Source organism: Apium graveolens, chromosome 9, assembly GCF_009905375.1.
Source record: "Apium graveolens cultivar Ventura chromosome 9, ASM990537v1, whole genome shotgun sequence".
Lineage (NCBI taxonomy): Eukaryota > Viridiplantae > Streptophyta > Magnoliopsida > Apiales > Apiaceae > Apium > Apium graveolens.
In genome coordinates, this window is record NC_133655.1 from 251628392 (window position 1) to 251647730 (window position 19339).

The following is a 19339-nucleotide window of genomic DNA, read 5'->3' on the forward strand; positions in this document are numbered from 1 at the left end:
AGATAAGGATTGTTAAAATATGGCATGTTTGCAAAATGTGCATAAGGATTCTGTTGAGACATAGTAGGCATAGCATGTAGAGATGATGCAGACATGTTAGGCATGGAAGAGGGTACAATTATGGGGGTTTTCTTAATAGATTTGCAATTAGCAGATAGATGATTAACACTACTACAATGCACACAGCTTTTTCTAGGAGCATACCTATCAGGTGTGTAATTGTTATGTTTGTTAACACCTACCTTCCCATTTCTGTTAGATTTTCTTTTAGTTTCCTTTTTATCCTCAACCATCTTGAGCCTATTATTTAGCTGTTCTAAGGTCATGTGCCCTATATTCACCTTACTGACATCTTTGGATGTGCTTGCTTCTTCTTTAACAAAGTTCTTGGAAGTTGAACCAAACTTTTTGTTGAGTTTCTTTAGATTTTCACTATTAGAAACATCTGCCTGTTTTAATTGAGGAACCTTCAACGAATGCTCATTTTCTTCCTTCAACGGATAACCTTCATCATCCGTTGATTCCACATCCGTTGATAGCCCATCAATTAATTCCAGTTTCTTTTTGTTTTTATCCCAGGCAGTTTCACAGAATGATTCAATTCCTTGGACCTTGGCAATTTGAGCACTAACATCCCTAGATGTTTTCCAGGCTTTAATCACCTCTTGCTCTCTCTTTAATTGATTAGAAAGTATTTCTACTTTCGTAATAGATTCAGCTAGTTCATTCTCAACAGATATACAATGCAGCTTGGTTTTCTCTAGGTCAATCAACTTATCTTCTAACATAGCATTTCTATTACTTAAAAACAGATTGTTCTCTTTAATCCTACTATTTTCTTTAGCAAGAGATTTAAGAGACACACGCAAATGATACAATTCAGTAGACATGTCATTAAAAGCATCATTGCACTCTTCTTTAGTAAGTTGTGTTACATCAGTAGTGATTACCTGAGTTGTTACCTGATTGCTTGATGAACTAACTTCATTTTCCTCAGAATCAGCCATGAGAGCTAAGTTGACATACTCCACATCTTCATTCTCTTCCTCTCCATCAGCTGCCCAATCTTTTTCTTGAGTAATGAAAGCCCTTTCCTTTTGCTTGAGCAGATCAAAATATTTCTTCTTGTAATCTACTTGGTCAAATTTCTTCTTTTCAGAAGTTGGCTTTCTGCACTCACTTGCAAAGTGTCCACTTATACCACAATTGAAACACTTGAACTTTGATTTGTCCACCATGTTCTTATGAGGTTTAGTGGCTCTAGTGTTTTTCTTAAACTTCATCTTTGCAAATCTCCTGGACAGAAATGCAAGATGCTCATCAACACTATCAGAGTCATCTTGACTGGAGTTGTCTTCATTCTCAGCAACTTGCTCTTTTCCTTTGCTTGATTCCTGATATCTTGTACCATCTTTGGAGTTTGATGTAGATCTCACAGTTTCTTGTCTGCATTCCCTCTCATTTTCAGCTACCAATGTAACTGAACTTCCTTTCTTTCTCCCCTTCTCCAATACCTCATCCTGTTCCAACTCTAGTTCATAAGTCTTCAAGATTCCATATAATCTTTCAAGAGTGAAGTCCTTATAGTCTTGAGAGTTTCTTAAGGAGACAGTCATGGGTTTCCATTCCTTTGGCAAGGATCTTAAGAATTTAAGATTTGAATCCTTCACCTGGTACACTCTACCATACAGCTTCAATCCATTCAACAGCTTTTGGAATCTGTTAAATGTGTCATTTAAAGATTCATTTTCTTCAAAATGAAAATACTCATACTGTTGAATGAGAAGCTGCATCTTGTTCTCTTTTACTTGTTCTGTACCTTCACACAGCAGCTGAACTGTGTCCCAAACCTCTTTGGCAGTTGAGCAATTTATCACATTATCAAACATATCCTTGTCAAGACCATTAAACAAGATGTTCATAGCCTTCTTATCCTTGTGGACTTCTTCTGTGTCTTCCATTGTCCATTCTGCTCTAGGTTTTGGAATGGATTGACCAACAGCAATTGTGGCCGTAGCAACTGTGGCTACTTTGTGGGGAATGTGAGGACCATTCTCAATACAGTTTACATAACCTTCATCTTGGGAGAGTAGATGAAGGTGCATTTTCACCTTCCAGTGGTGATAACTGTCTCTGTCAAGAACTGGGATTTTTACTCCAATATCCTTCTTACTCATCTTTGTTAGATTCCAAGATCTTTAAACTCTTTGTTTGTCAAGAGCCTGCTCTGATACCAATTGTTATTTCTAGAGAACTAACAATGAGATTTACAGAAGGGGGGTTGAATGTAAATCTCAAAACTTTTTCAAGTTTTGAGCAGTTTATAAAGACTGTGTGTTCAAGATGAACAAGTGTGTGAATTGCTTTAAGCTGATACAGACAGATATATATTCAAACACAAATGTAAAGAACACAATAAACCTTTAAAAACTTTTCTGGTGGATTTGTTGTTCCACCAGAGATGGTATTTCAGAAATTCTGTGATCTAAGAATTTGATCACAGCTGCATCCTAGTACAAACTAGATAATTTTTCTCTCAAGATTTTTCTAAACAGCTCTGGAAAAATTCTTATCTAATTACTAGCTACTACTTGGTTTATATATTACCAAGTTTACAAGTGAAGACAAGGATATATAAACTAATAAAGTAAGATCTCCACTTGTTTCTTCTCCAGTTCACTCCAGTACTTTGTTGACTTAATGTCTCTTTATACTAGAGTAGAACGGCTGCTTTTTCTGATGTTCCTGAAATTAGGCTGCCACATTTCAGTTATCTCTGTTCACCCACGTGCCTCTGTTTGTAGGTACAACTACCACTTATCAACGGTTAATCAACAGAACATCCGTTGAAGCTTTCATCCGTTGATGCACTCATCCGTTGAAGGATGTTATCCGTTGAAGCTTTAGAGACATCCGTTGAAGCTTAGCTTCTCATCCGTTGAAGGTCTTTAAGTCATCCGTTGATACCACTTCATTTATACAAAATTACAAGGCATGAAATATTTACAATTGGCCTTCCTATCTGCATATCTTCTAGTAGTCAACATGACTCATAGTTTCTCTCAACTTCTAAGAATTACATCTTAAATACAGAGACTGAAATATGCTACAACACTAGACTTATTTCTAAGTAAAGATACACCATCAACGGATAGCCAAAGTGGTCTTATCCGTTGAGGCTACAGACACTGAATTTCTACTTAAGTGTTTTGTTAAACATATCATCAAACTAATGCACATATATTCCTAACATAGAAGTAACAAACAGATTCACATTTTCTTGTATTCTCTCAAGTAAGAAACTGAGTTCTTAAATTTTTAAGAACACATAATTTGTAGCAAGATAAACTTAATTAATATAATTAAGTGAGTTTTGAAATGTTGTGCTTGTTGTTTTATTTCTTCTAACACAATATCAGTGCAAGTTAGAAACTTCTTTGTTCACCTAATATCCAAACTGTTTAAAAAAGCTAAAAATCTAGAAAACATTCACCCCGCCCCCTATGTGTTGTATTCAATAGCTAACAAGTGGTATCAGAGCAAAATCTAAAAGTAAACAGATAATGATCTTGGAAGTATGAGTACACAAAATATAAGCAGTATCAAGATACCAGCCTTTGATTAAATCAACTATACACTTTGGAAAAAGAAGATGATGTTGTTCATAAGGATGGCCAACCCACTGTATATCAAGATTCTCAAGAATGGCCCTTTTACTCCCAAGAAAAGGGTTGGGGAATCTAGTGATGGAGACATGGTCATCCCAGCTCATTATACTCATAAAGTCCCCTCAAAATACACTGAATCTGAAAAGGAAAAAGTCTTTCTGGATAGTGGCCTGTAATTAATTCTGATAGAGTCACTTGACAATGTCATGTACAACAATATTGTCAACTGAGACACAGCCAAATAGATCTGGGAAACGATTGAGATTCTGTGTGAGGGTATGGAGGAAGTAAGATCAAATCAAAAGAGAATACCGATGTCTCAATATGAGGGTTTCATGTCAAATCTAAAAGAAGGAATTACTGAAGTTTTTGAAAGGTTTAACAAATTGATAAATGACTTGCAACTTCATGATAAGTATTATGAAGCTGAGGAGGTAAACCTAAAGTTATTTCTAGCTCTTCCTGATGTTGAGTGGCATTTATGACACTTTATTACGCTCCGTAAAGCTTTAGATTGATGTTTTGCACTCAAGTTATTAGTGTTTTTAACGTGTTTTTGTAGTGTTTTTGCATTTCAGGCATTTACCAGGTAACCAGGTGAATTAGCATGGTTTTAGTGCTAATTTGATGTTAGGACGGTGTCTAAAATAAAATCTCGTGAAAAGACTAGCTCAAATCAACAAGAAAAAAAGAAGTCGGCATTTTTTCCAGAGAGGCGGCGCGCCCGCGCTGTGATAGCGCGCGGCCGTGCCAGGAGTCCAGAGATGCAGCGCGCCCGCGCTGGTCAAGCGCGCGGTCGCGCCAGGTCGAATTCAGAAAATCCTGTTTCTCGTGGAATTTTAATCCAGAAGACTTCTACTTTGCGTGGGCTGCTATATAAACATACTTAGCGCATTTTTTTTATAAAGAGACGTATCAGAGCTTAAGGAGAAGGCATAAGAAGACCGTAGAGCACAAAATCAACCAAGGCGAAGAAGATCTAGTTTAATCTTGTGATTCTTTATTTTAAGTTGTGACTTTGGATGCTAGTTTTCTGATTCCTGAACCTTTACTCTTGTTTTGTACTTGGTTTTATTATGTATAAAGACTACATTTATTATACCATGCTTTCATCGGAGCCCACATCGATGATGAGTCCGATCATGGGCTAATCGTTATCGTAGGGTTCTAACGGATTTATTTATAGATTTCTTTAGTTAATTCGTTTTGATGCCTTAGTGTGTGGTGATTGTATGATAACCTAGTTTTGGTTGTGCTTATTCGTCTTATAAGCGTCGCGAACATATGAGATAGTTAATTAATCTTTAATTAAGCGAGAGTGATTTTAAGGGTTTAGAACTTGCCATGCTAGCATAGGTTAATGTATTCGTTATGCATGATTCTTAGGTAATTTTAACCATCTTACTTGCCCTATGTAATCACGAGAGATAACTTGTGCATTAAACCGTTATGTTGTCAAATTCTATAGACATATAGGGTCTCAATATAATTGGTGTCTATTCAGCTTCTATCTCTTTTGTGGATGTATGGTAGTATGGTATTCGTACAATGAAAGTTGGCGTTTATCAGTTTCATGTTATCTGATTAGTGTCATCACCATTACATGCTAAGGTTAAGAACAAGAAGGCTATTGAATGAAGTATTTAATGAAGTTAGAATCCCATGTTTGTGTCATATATTATTCAATTCTCTTTAATCTCTTAGTTTATGTTCTTTAGTATAATCTCTTAGTTAATCTTAGTATAAACAACCACAAATTGTTACTTGTCTTAGCACTGGATAATAACCATGCTAGTGTTGCATAAATACATTGATTGAAATTAACCTAAACCTATCCCTGTAGGAACGAACTAGAAATTATTCTATATTACTTGCGATCACGTATACTTGCGTGAATATTAGCGCGTGTTTTAGCCCTAACAAGTTTTTGGCGCCGCTCCCGGGGATATCGGTGTTAATTTTTAGTTTATGTGTTTATCATCATTGGTCGTTAAAGTTCAGTGACTCGGACATTGTTACTTACTTAATTCCTTGTCGTGTTTCAGGTACTCTAGCGAGCTTGTATGCATACGCGTTCTCGGTCGCATATGAGGATGCTGGATCAAGCTGAGGAAGAAGTTGTAGTCGCGGAGAAAGTTGAAGAAGAAATCTTAGTTGAGAAGGAAGAAGAAGCACTTGTTGCAATGGGAGAACCAGAAGCAAATCCAAAGGCTTTGATGGACTACTCGCAACCGAAGATCGATGATATTTAGTCTAGCATTGTTCGACCAGCCATCTCGGCTAATACCTTTGAGATCAAGTCGAGCACGATTCAGATGATACAGAACTCAGTTCAGTTTAGAGGTTTTCCGAAAGAAGACCCCAACATGCACATCAGAGATTTTATCGAGATCTGTGACACTTTCAAGTTTATTGGAGTTTTTGAAGATGCTATTAAGTTGAGGCTTTTCCCATTCTCTTTGCGGGATAAAGCTAAGTGCTGGTTACATTCTCTACCACCAGGGTCTATCACCAAATGGGAGGATCTTGCTCAGAAGTTCTTAACCAAATTCTTTCCTATGGCGAAGACTGCTGCAATCAGAAATGCACTTACTCAATTTACTCAGCAATCTGGAGAATCTTTATGCGAGGCTTGGGATCGATATAAGGAGATCCTTAGGAAGTGTCCTCATCATGGGATGCCTGATTGGATGATTATTAACTGTTTCTATAGTGGTTTGGGTGCTACTTCTAGACCCATGCTTGATGCAGCATCAGGAGGAGCCTTGTGGGATAAAAGCTACGTTGAAGCTTATAAATTAATTAAACTGATGGTTGCTAATAAATACCAGAATCCTACTCAGCGACTATCTCAGGGCAAGGTAGCAGGAATTCTGGAGTTGGATGCAGCTACTGCTATAGCTGCTCAACTTAAGGCTTTGACGATGAAGGTGGATTCTCTGTTTAATTATAGAGTTAATCTGATCATTAGTGTCTGTGAGCTTTATGCTGGTGCCCATGAGACTGATCAGTGTGCCATTTCTAGTGAATCAGCTCAGTTCGTGAGCAACTTTCAGAGGTCGCAGCAACTTGTACCAGCCACCTATCATCCTAACTACCACAATCATCTTAACTTTAGCTGGATCAACACGCAGAATGCAGTTCAACAGCCTTATCAACAGTATCCAACAAAGCAGTACAACCCTCCTGGTTTTCAATAACCACAATATGCACCAAGGCAACAACTCCAGCTGCAACAGTCGAATGAAAAATCTGAATTGGAGAAGTTGAGACTCATGTGCAAGAGTCGAGCAGTTTCTATCAAGACCTTGGAAAATCAAATTGGGCAAATTGCCAATGCCTTGTTAAATCATCAACCCGGTACACTTCCTAGTGACACTGAAGTACCAGGAAAGAGGGAAGCAAAGGAGCAGGTAAAGGCAATTACATTAAGGTCTGGGAAGGTTACAAATCCCAAACACTCTCAAATTTCGGACGAAGAAGCTGTAGCTGAGGAAGAAGTGCAAAAGGAAGCTGAAGTGGAATCAAGGAAGAATACAGGGGATAAACAGATCTATCCTCCACCTCCCTTTCCTAAAAGGCTGCAGAAGAAAAAGCTGGATAAGCAGTTTGAGAAGTTTCTGGAGGTGTTCAAGAAACTTCACATAAATATACCTTTCGCTGAAGCTCTTGAACATATGCCTAGTTATGCGAAGTTTATGAAAGGTATACTCTCTCGGAAGGTGAAGTTCGATGATTTAGAGACCGTTGCTCTCACAGAGGAATGCAGTGCTGTGTTGCAACAGAAGTTGCCTCCGAAGCTTAAAGATCCTGGAAGCTTCACCATTCCCTGCAGCATTGGAAAAGTGTCATTTGACAAATGCTTATGTGACTTGGGAGCTAGCATCAATCTGATGCCCTTGTCAATCTTCAAGAAGTTGGACTTACCTGATCCAAAGCCTACTTATATGACTTTGCAGTTGGCCGATCGTTCTATTACTTATCCACGAGGCATTGTTGAGGATGTTTTGGTCAAGGTGGATAAACTCATCTTTCCTGCTGATTTTGTAATTCTTGATTTCGAGGAGGATAAAAAGATTCCCATAATCTTGGGAAGACCTTTCTTGGCAACTGGCCAAACCTTGATTGATGTGCAGAAGGGTGAGCTTACCATGAGAGTGCTGGATCATGATGTTACATTTAATATGTTCAATGCCATGAAGTTCCCTACGTAAAATAAGGAGTGCTTAAATGTGAAGTTGGTCGATTCTGTGGTTACTTCAGAACTTGATCAATTGCTAAGGTCTGATGCCTTAGAAAAGGCCTTGTTGGGAAATTCTGATAGCAAAGATGATGAAGGTGATGAGCAGTTACAATATCTGAATGCTTCTCCCTAGAAGAGAAAGATGGATATGCCTTTTGAATTTCTTGGAATTGAGGAGCTGAACAAATCTCCTAAGCGCATCAAGCCATCTATTGAGGAAGCTCCTATACTTGAGCTTAAACCATTACCTGAACACTTAAGCTATGCTTTTTTAGGTGATGCATCTACTTTGCCTATTATTATTGCATCTGACCTTTCAGGTAGTGATGAGGAAAAACTCTTAAGTGTTCTGAGAGAGTTCAAATGGGAAATTGGATGAACGATAACAGATATTAAGAGAATTAGCCCTTCTTATTGTATGCATAAAATTCTGCTAGAGGAAGGTAACAAGCCTACTTTTAAGCAACAAAGAAGGCTCAATCCTATCATGAAGGAAGTTGTGAAGAAGGAAATTCTCAAATGGCTGGATGCAGGGATCATCTATCCCATTTCTAACAGTTCTTGGGTGAGTCCAGTTCAGTGTGTACCAAAGAAAGGAGGTATCACCGTTGTTGCTAATGAGAAGAATGAGCTCAATCCTACTCGAACAGTCACGGGGTGGAAAGTCTGCATGGATTACAGAAAGCTAAATAAGGCCACAAGAAAAGATCACTTGCCTCTGTTGTTTATTGATAAGATGCTTGATAGATTGGCTGTGCATGAGTACTACTGTCTTCTGGATGGCTATAATCAAATTTGCATTGCTCCGAAAGATCCGGATAAGACTACTTTCACTTGTCCATTTGGTACTTTCACCTTTAGAAGGGTTTCTTTTGGTTTATGTGGGGCACCTGCTATATTTCTGAGATGTATGATGGCTATTTTCTCAAACATGATTGGTCAGAATGTGGAGGTGTTTATGGACGACTTCTCTGTGTTTGGCGATTTATTTGATGAGTGCTTGCAGAATCTTGGCGACGTTCTTAAAAGGTGTGTTGAGACCAACTTGGTTCTCAACTGGGAGAAATGTCACTTTATGGTGCGACAAGGCATTATTCTTGGGCACAAGGTCTCTGATAATGGTCTTGAGGTGGACAGAGCCAAAGAGGAGTCATCGAAAATCTTCCTCCACCTATTTATGTTAAGGGGGTTCGCAGTTTTCTTGGTCATGCGGGCTTCTATAGGCAGTTCATCAAGGACTTCTCAAAAATTTCTAAACCTTTGTGCAATCTTCTGGAGATGGATGTCCCGTTCAAGTTTGATGAAGAGTGCCTAGCTGCTTTTAAGTTCTTGAAGAAGAGTTTAATCATGACACCTATCATAACTGCACATGATTGGAATGAACCTTTTAAGATGTTGTGCGATGCAAGTGACTATGCAGTTAGAGCAGTTCTTGGGCAGAGAAAGAACAACATATTTCATGTATTCTACTATGCTAGTAAGACCCTAAATAGTGCTTAACTGAATTATACTACTACTGAGAAAGAACTTGTGGCTATTGTCTACAGTTTTGAGAAGTTTCAATCTTATCTGCTTGGGACGGAGGTGACAGTTTTCACTGATCACGCTGCAATTCGTTATCTCGTCTCGAAGAAGGACTCAAACCCTAGATTGATTAGATGGGTTCTTTTGCTTCAGGAGTTTGTATTGGAGATCAAGGAAAAAAAGGTACTGAGAATCAATTCGATGATCATCTCTCTCATTTGGAAGATCCAAGTGCAACTTCACTGGATAAGACATTGATAAATGAGTCTCTTCCCGATGTGCAGCTGTTTGGAGTGCAAGAGGAAGAACTGTGGTTTGAAGATATTGTGAACTACCTTGTGAGTAATATCATGCCTCCCGACTTGTCGTATGCTCAAAGGAAGAAGTTTCATCATGAGGTGAAGTGGTACATGTGGGATGAACCATATCTGTTTAGGCAAGGAGCTGACTAAATCATCAGGAGATGTATTCCGTATAGCGAAACAAGGGGGATCTTGCGAGAATTTCATTCAACTGTTTATAGAGGCCACTACAGTGGAGAGAAGACAACAACTCGTGTTCTTCAAGCGGGATTCTTCTGGCCTACACTGTTTAAGTATGTGCATCAATTTATTTTGAAGTGTGATCGATGCCAGCGTGTGGGTAATATGTTCAAGAGGGATGAGATGCCTCTTAATATGCTTCTCGAGGTGAAAGTCCTCGATGTTTGGGGAATCGACTTCATGTGGCCGTTTTTTTCATCTTGCAATAATCAGTATATCTTGTTGGCGGTCGATTATGTGTTGAAATGGGTGAAAGTCAAGGCTTTGCCGATAAATGATACGAAGGTGGTGCTTAATTTTCTTCATAAGCAGACAATCACAAGATTTGGGACTCTAAGAGTCATAATCAGTGATGAGGGATCGTATTTTTGCAATCATAAATTCACTGTCATGATGCAAAGGTATAATGTGAGTCATCGCATTACAACAACCTACCATCCTAAGACTAATGGTCAAGCAGAGGTATCTAACAGGGAGATCAAGCGTATTTTAGAGAAAGTTGTGTGTCCATCAAGGAATAATTGATCTTTGAAGCTTGATGAAGCTGTTTAGGCGTATAAAACAGCATACAAGACTCCATTGAGAATGTCGCCATTTTAGTTAGTTTATGGTAAGGGGTGACATTTGCCTGTGGAGCTCGAGCATAAAGCGTATTGGGCTTTGAAGAAGTTGAACATTGATTTGGATGCAGCTGGTAAGAAGAGAATGCTTTAATTGAATGAACTCGACGAATTTCGGCTTCAAGCGTATAAAAACAACAAAATGTACAAGGAGAAGGTCAAGAGGTGGCACGATAGGGGTCTAGTGCTCAAGTCATTTGTGCCGAGACAACAAGTTCTATTGTTTAACTCTCATCTCCGTCTTTTCCCTGGAAAATTGAAGTCGAGATGGTCAGGGCCCTTCACAATCAAAACTGTGTTTCCGCATGGAGCTGTGGAGATTTTTGAGAATGATCCAGGCCATGCATTTAAGGTAAATGGTCAGAGGTTGAAGCACTACTATGGGGATACGGAAAACCGTGAGGTGGTTAGTGTCGTTTTATTGTCTACTTGATCTCGAGATACTATATCAAACTAACGACGTAAACCAAGCGCTTCTTGGGAGGCAACCCAAGTATGTTGTATATTGGTAGATAGAGGAAGTAGAAAGAAAAAAGAAAAACATAAAAAAATCAAAAAAACAAAAAATCCAGGGCCAACTTCAGTAGCACGGCGCGCCTGCGCTGATCTAGCGCGTGGTCGCGCTGAAATTTCAGAAACTGGACACGCCCGCGCTGATTTAGCGCGCGGCCCCGCTAAAATGACAGAAACTGAGCGCGCCCGCGCTGATCTAGCACTCGGTCGCGCCGAGCCCCTGATTCAGAAAAAAATCTAAGTCGGCTTTTGAAGAAAAAATCGGGTTTTTAATACAAAATCAATTCCCACCCGATTTTTACTCTTCCACATCCCAAATTTCCCTCTCCAAATCAAACCCATTATTCCCATTATTTCCATAATCAATTCCCACTCCTTTTCCATAACTAATTCTCTCCCAATCTCCTATATATACATACACTTATACACAAACTTCTTCATCACTTCTCAAAACTCTCAAAGACACAATCTCTCTTACAAACTTTTAATTCTCTCAAACTCTCTCAATCTCAATGGCACCAAAAAGATAGCGAACTCAAGTAAGCAGCAATACCACCGATTCTTCGAGTGAGGGTGGTATGAGGCCTAGACTTTTGACTCTCGGGGCTGAGGCGGAGTATGGGAGGCTGCTTTCGAAGCCTATAGCCACGTAGCGTGGTTTTCTGCCATCGGGGAAAGATGTTAAGTTGTTGGAAATGATCTTGGAGATGGGCTTGGTGGTTTTCTGCGAGACACCCGTTGCTGTGCCCATGAGTGTGGTGCGTGAGTTTTATGCTAATGCTAAGGCGGATAAGAATGGGTTCACTGTTGTGAGGGGGATGACGATGGACTACAGTGTTGAGGCGAATCGAAGGGTGATTGAGCAGCCAGAGAAGAAGGAGGAGCAGGAGAACTGGAAGGAGAAGACTCCGGAGGAGTTTAACTTGGATTTGATTGTTGTTACCCTGTGCGCCTGAGACGTATTGGAAGTTCAAGAAGGGCACGAACGAGTATACCACATTTCCTGCTTTGTGCATGAACAGGTTTGCACGTGTATGGAATTCTTTTACTTGTACTAATATCATGCCATCTTTTTATGTGCATGAGATTACCGTGGAGCGTGCTCGTTTGTTATGAGGTATTCTACAAGGGGATTATATGGATCTTGGGATGGTGATCCATCAGGGTATTCTGAGTTTCTTGCAAGGGAGTACTACGGGTTCGATACCCTATACGTCCATTGTGACGAAGTTGTGCATGGAGGTTGGTGTTCGTTGGCCCGCACATGAGCATCTGCATCTCCCTAGTGCTCCGATTGATAGTTCGACGCTGTTGAACATGATAGAGTGGTATGGTGGGAAGCCCGATCCTAAGGGGCTTGGTTATTCTTATGACCATCTGCCAGGTGGAAGGCCAACAGATCAGACTTATGCTGGTGGGACTTTACAGGTTCGTCGAGCAGCATGGAGAGCTCAGTTGGGAGATGAGGCTGGTCTTTCGGGCTCGCAGTAGCAGCAACAGGAGGAAGCACAGGGCATTGTTGGTTTGAATATGACGCAGTATAGGCGTCTAGCTAGGAGGATGGATGCGATGCATGACATCTATAGCAGGTTTGTATATGACCTCACACAGGCGTTGGGGACTGCTTTCAGAGCCACAGGAGTTGATATTCAGTGGCCAGTATTCGGTGAGGACTCGGTGTATCCACCTCCAAACACTCTTGACACTTCACCCCTTGAGGGTGATGATGCTGGTTCTGATTAGGTATGCCTGATTCCTTGCTATTACCTTCACCGAGGACAATGAATATTTTAAGTTTAGGGGTAGTAGTTAAGGATTTATGTGTTTTGTGTGAGTCGCGTGTAGTTTGCATATTCATGCTAGTTTAGTTCATATATTTGCATGTTTGCCATGTAATAGTTTTTTTTAATAATTTTTTATAGTTTTTATGATAGTTTGTTCATTTAGTTTCATGCATTTGCATAATAAAATGATCCCTTAGATAATTTTACCGATTGATTTGTGACATTGATGCTAGTGTAGTCATGTCGTATTTAGTGATGTTAAGTCTTATCGAGTTGATTTGCATGCTAGAGACAATTGTATTTCACTAAGTCTTATAGGTTGCTTGAGTGCTAGATCATGGTCATTGTTTATTTGTTTGTCGAGGTTTAATCGCGTGTTTATATTTAAAATTTAGGATATTCTCTTAATGATAAAATAACATGGATATTTTAAAAAATTGGAGAAAATTGGATTTCATTGCTAGTTGTTGTGGCTAAGTGTCAAATGGCTAGTAGCCAGCTCATTTTATATGAGTAGTCTAGGGTTGAGCGATATGGAGCGAAACACACTTGTTCAGGAATTTGTGAAAAAAAAGAAGAAGAAGAAATATGTGTTTATGCATAATTGATCACGAGTGGGCTCTTTAATACTCGAGTTATTAAGTTCTTAGGGGACTTTGTGCCTAGTGACCTAAGGCTTTTGATAGTCTGGGATCCACTAACCTAACGCTCGCTATATGGGTATTATTGTATAAGTCTTTTGTGGACGTCACTCATTACACGATCAAATAAGCATATTTGTATTATTTTTGTGTTGTGAATAAAAGTGTGAATCCATGTAAACCTCCGAGATAAGAATTGAAGTGTTATAAGTTATTTTGAGTCTAGATTTTATTCTACTTATAACCTTGCGATTGTGTTGATGAGTAGTGAGACATGATTATTGATCTAGTTACGATAGTATATCTATTAGCATTTGAACACACGCACATTTCTGGCTTGTAAGTTGATTTTTGGGGTTTGATTGATTTTTGTGCGAATAACTGCATTTGCTGAGATGTTGTGTTAGGTCACACACACTGTAGAAGGGGGTTGAATACAGTGTATAACACAATCAAATCGAATTCAAATAACACAAATAACAGAAAACAGACTTTATTCAATGCAATAAACTCTGTTACAATGTGGAACTGTCCTCTCTCAGTGATGAACAAATATCACGAGAGCTGCTAGGGTTACAATGAATAATATTCTCGATAATGATAACACTTATAGTGTAAACCCTATATTTGTGTTTATATATCACACAGTTACAAGATAATCGCTAATTGATATGGAATATAATTCTGCTTCCTAAAATATATCAATCAGTTATCTTTTCTTCCAAGTATTCCATTCTTCATAGAATTCCTTCTTCATGCATATCTCTTCTTACGTTTGTCTCTATCTTCTTTCCTTTCAATCAGCCACCTTCCTTATCTGAAAGTTTCCTTTATGTCCTGATTTTATCTCCTGAACCTTAAGTATTGATCACTTAAAATCTGACTTCAGTATAAGTGCTGATTTCAGTTAACTGCTGATTTGTCTTGTTTAAGTAAGATCTGAAAACTAAACATAAATCATATTAGACATGACATTATCAAATATATCTAACAATCTCCCCCAACTTGTAAATTAGCATAATATACAAGTTTAACAGATATTTGATGATGTCAAAAACATTAAGTACAAATGCATGAGAAATTGACTAGATAACTATAACTTACAGTCCTTAAAGCTTTACCAACTTTAACTTCTGATAACAACTTCATCCTGTATACATATCAGAATTTGAGCAGTTATAGATCTTGACTTGGCTTTACTTTCTGATCTCTTTGATGTCAGGAGTTGTTCTGAGATAGTTCTTTAACAAACATCTCTCAGCATATCTGAGTTCATCAATCATCCTCCTCTTAGCATCTTTGATTTCTGCAGTATCTTCACCAGTTTGGAAGATAGCATATCTGAGATCATTAATTTTTGCTTTTCTCAACTCCTGATCTAGTCTTATGACATAGGCTTTGTCAGACTCTAGATTGAATTCAAGTCCCTTAATACCAAGATATGTTCTGATCTGTGCAGTATTAGGCTTCATATCAACAATATCACCCTTGTGATCTCTGTACTTTGGACAGTATGTGCTATCAGACTTTACAGAATAAAGCCTTTTCTGTCTCTGAATTTTAGTCTTCAAATAGTTTGCAGCACTTTCTGTTATTCTGTCATTCACTTGAAGTAAGAATAAAACATGTTCTAGTTCTTCAAAATACTTCAGTGGTATATCATTTTCCCTTATATGGTAAACCCTACCATCTATCATGAAATATATCAAGATGTGTTCTTTCAAGAAGGTATGATAGACCATCTGTACAGATTCTAGTTGATTCAATCTTTCAGGAGTTGCTCCAACACCTGGTTCACTTAAGGAAGTTTGATCATTGGTTGTGTTCTGCACTCTTCTTTCATCAGCACTACCCAATCCAGATTTATCTCTTGCTTCCTTTCCAGTAACCACTCTTGCTTCAAAACCACTTGTTGCAGTCTTCAAAGGTTTAGTCTGTTTGGCTTTAGTGAATCCTGGTAGGAGTAACTTTGAGGATTTAACATGACCAATGTCAGAGGTTTCCTTTAACTTATCTTCTGATATCAAGTCAACTTAAGCTATGTCAGAGGTTGCTTGCTTCATTGTTATATCAACACTAACTATATCTTGACTCTGAACAACTTGAGCCATGTCAGAGGTTGTCTTAGAAATCTTCCTTGAAGTCAGAGTAAGATCAGCATCTTCAACAGAAATTTCTTCATCCATAGGAGGCACATAAACCTTTATAGGTTCACCAACTTTTTCTTTGCCCTGGGACCTTGGATCTATCTGCAATTGTGATTTGGCCTTGGTTGCCACATGATTTGTCCTTTTTTTTTATCACAATGCCTTTAGCCGTAGGAAGTTTCTTTTTACCGACAGAAGCTTCAGATTTGGAGTTGACTTTTTCCGACTTAAGTCTAGCTTCTTCTTCCATTAGACTTTCAAAGTCCATTCCTGGATTTTCTTTCAGAAATAACTGTCTTGAAATTTCTTCATCAAGATCCAAAAGTTCATCAGAACTTATCCTTTTACCAGTATAAGAAGTTATTCTTCTCCCAGTATCAGAACTTGTTCTATGACTTGTAGTTTCAGATCTTCTTGATGAGAGACCTCTACCTTGACCATGCCCTCCACCCATTTCAGAGTTTCCCGGGTCATCTTTTCCATCATCCTTTCCCTTCAGTGTCTTGATAGGTTTGCATTTGAACTTAATTACTTTCTCCCCCTTTTTGGCATCAGCAGGTAAAAGAAGAGAGAGAAGTAATTCCACTAAGGATTGGATTTCATTGAGTTGAGATTGTTGAGAAGCTTGATTTTTCAAAATTTCATCAATCTGAGATTGTTGCTTTTCTTGGGTTTTCTCAATATAGGCAACTCTGTCAAAGGCAAGTTTGAAAAAGCTTTTCTTTTCAAGTTTCATAGTTGTTTCTTGCTTGAGTAAAGCTTCTTGAATTTTATGCACCTCTCCATGAGTTGTTGAGTGTTGACCTTGAAGATGTCTAGTACTCAAAGCAGTAACTCTCAGTTGTGTTTTGAAATCATCATTAAATAACATCTCATCAGCTTTTGCCAAGTGATCAGCAAGAATCTTTTCTGAAGGAATAAACCGATTGAGTTCCATTCCTTAGTCCACTCCTGTCCTCTAGGAGTTTCACTCCAAGGTATTGGTGCATCTCCTCTAACAAACTTTTTAACTAGTTCAGCTTTTGAAGGAACTTGTAGAGGTGCATGTCCAGAAGGACCAGCTTCATCAGCATCTGCATTTGTAGCAGCATCACCAGTATCATCAGCATTTGCAGCATCAGAACTTATAGAGTCAACATCCTCTGATAAAAGAACAGTATGAGAGGCTATGGAGGCTTCAACATCATCCTCTAAGTGCTGAACTATTTCCAAGTTCTGATCAATAGCCATATTCTGATGCTCACCTATAGTCTGATCTTCAATGTCTAGATGCAGAGAGGGTGTTGTAGACAATTCTGGAGTTTCATTAGCATCAGGAATTGGTGTTGTTGATGGATTGATTGGAGCTGGTGGAGCTTCTAAGTAGAGAACCGCAGGCACAATTAGGTTGTGAATATCAATCTCAGCACTTGTTCCTGGGTCTGTAGTAGATACTGGTTCATTTACAGGAGTCACAGGTGGTGTAGATACTTTATCTTGAGCAGTTTCCTGAGTTGGTGACAATGGAGGTGTAGATGCAGTAGCTTCAGCAAATTCTGGCTCTTTTGAGATCAGAGATTCCTGATCTCCTTCATTAGCTGCTGCTTCCTCATCCTCTGAAACTGACTCAACCCTGTACCTTTGTGCTCTCTATTTCTTGTATCTCTTGAAGGTTGAGATTCCTTGAGAGTTTCATCAGAATACATCATTCTAAGCCTTTTGAGAAGCTTAGAATCCCCAATACCAATATCCTTATGAGAAGAGACCTTCTCAGTTTCTTTGACAACAGGTTCTGACACAGGAATCTGTTCTTCACTGTCTGACTCATCTCTCAGAACAATCCTCCTTCTCTTCTGTTGTGTCTGAGGTACAGTCTTTGTCCTATTGGACTTTGAAGATGAAGGCCTCATAGTATGTGCTGATGATGAAGGTTAAGATATCTGTGAAGGTTTGAAATATGTTCTGATAGAGGGTTGAGTAGGTTGAGGTGTATATGTGGTATGTTCTGATGGTTGTTATGGTGTCTGGGTTGTGCTAGTGGGTTGAACAACAGGGTAAATAGATCTGTAGGTTTGAGGATCAGCATTTACCAGGATCTGTTTTACAGACTGAGGTATCTGTAAGGGTCTAACCACCTTTTTCTTAAGGTCAGCATTTACCAAGTCATTAAAAGCCCGTTTTGCAAGCTTAAAGGGTGGAATTAAGTCAGTGGTAGGTTGGGGTTCATCAGCACAACAGAAGTTATATATAAGCTGACAGAATCTAGCAAAGTACACTACATTCCTATCTTATGTCATCCTATCCCCTATAAAACCTAGCACACCACTTGCAAAATCAAAATGAGTTTGGTGAATAATAGCATACCCGATGTGTTGACTCATAATTGGAAATATATCAAAGTTGGAACACTTATTGGCGAATGCCTTAGTGATGCAGTCGAAGAAAAAACTCCATTCCTTCCTGATATGTGCCCTTTTCAACTGTCCATGCTTGGCCAAACTCTTCTCATACCCCAAATTGGCCATGAGCTGTTGTAGAACAGGTTCCTCCGCTGTTGAAAAAGTGCAGCCTTCTGGTAAGTGGAGAGCTTTACGAACTGCTCCAGGTGTTACCACATGCTCAACATCATTTACTTCAAAAATAATGCCTGGAGTACCAGTAGCACCACCATTATCAAAATGCCCAGTCCGCCAGAACGTCAGAACTTGTTGGCTTGAAATGACTTGAGGTTGGGTCAATGCATACCCAATCTCGTTGTGTGCTAGAAGATCTTGTACAAAGTGCAAATCAGATGGAGCTTCGGCATTATTCAAGATTGCAGCATAGTTGTTGGGTACAAACTTGGCTCCAACTATAATCAAATCCTTAGGTGCCATGAGAAAAGTTGAGAAATTAGGTTGCCTGTAAGGTGTTTGATAAAATGTCTGTATGAAAAAGCGTCAGGAGATGAGAGAGAATAGAAGTAAAGAGAGAGAGCTAAAATGTGAAAGTTAATAAAAGATTTTACAATCTTTTCTCTCTTTTACTTATACAAGGTAGAAAAAGTAACCGTTGGGACACCTGCCAGACATGCAGCAGTAAAAGATTATTAATGGGCACGGGAATTCAGTATTCATTACTTATTACATGCAGTTTTTCAAGGAAAACAGTTCCACTTACCAAGTAATCCCATTAATTAAGGTAGTTCAGTTTTTTTTTTAAAATTTAAAACTGTTCCCACTTAGTAAATTATTTTCACTGCGAGACCAATATTCTGTAAAAATATGACCAATGAGAGAATGACCATAAAGAAACCAAGTAAACAAATATTGCCATGTCAGAATCAGAACTTAATTTGTATCAGATCTAAAAAGGTCATCAGAATATGGGTAAATCAGGATTTAAAAATGCATCAGAATATTAAACGACTCAGAGACAAAATCTTGCATAAATATAAAAATTTCATTAATATATTGAGCAATTACATTTCATGAAATTTAAATTACATCACAAAATTACAAGACTGTCCTAAGCTACAAATCCTAACATCAACAGCTTTTGTCCTAAGTTAAGAAGCCTGGCAAAGCTGACGGTGAAGAGAAACAGGTAGGAGAAATTATTTCTTCTTCCTACTCTCAACAAAAAGAACAGCAAGACGAATAATACGCTCCTGCTGGCGGAGAGCTTCCAACCATTCCT

The 19339-nt window shown here is 38.7% G+C and overlaps 1 non-coding gene across 1 annotated transcript; it reads right to left on the minus strand.

Moving 5' to 3' along the window:
* Nucleotides 1-6241: 6241 nt before the first annotated feature.
* Nucleotides 6242-6348, minus strand: LOC141688392 (small nucleolar RNA R71). Its single transcript, XR_012561836.1, has one exon. It is a non-coding gene; the product is annotated as a small nucleolar RNA R71 (small nucleolar RNA).
* Nucleotides 6349-19339: the final 12991 nt, after the last annotated feature.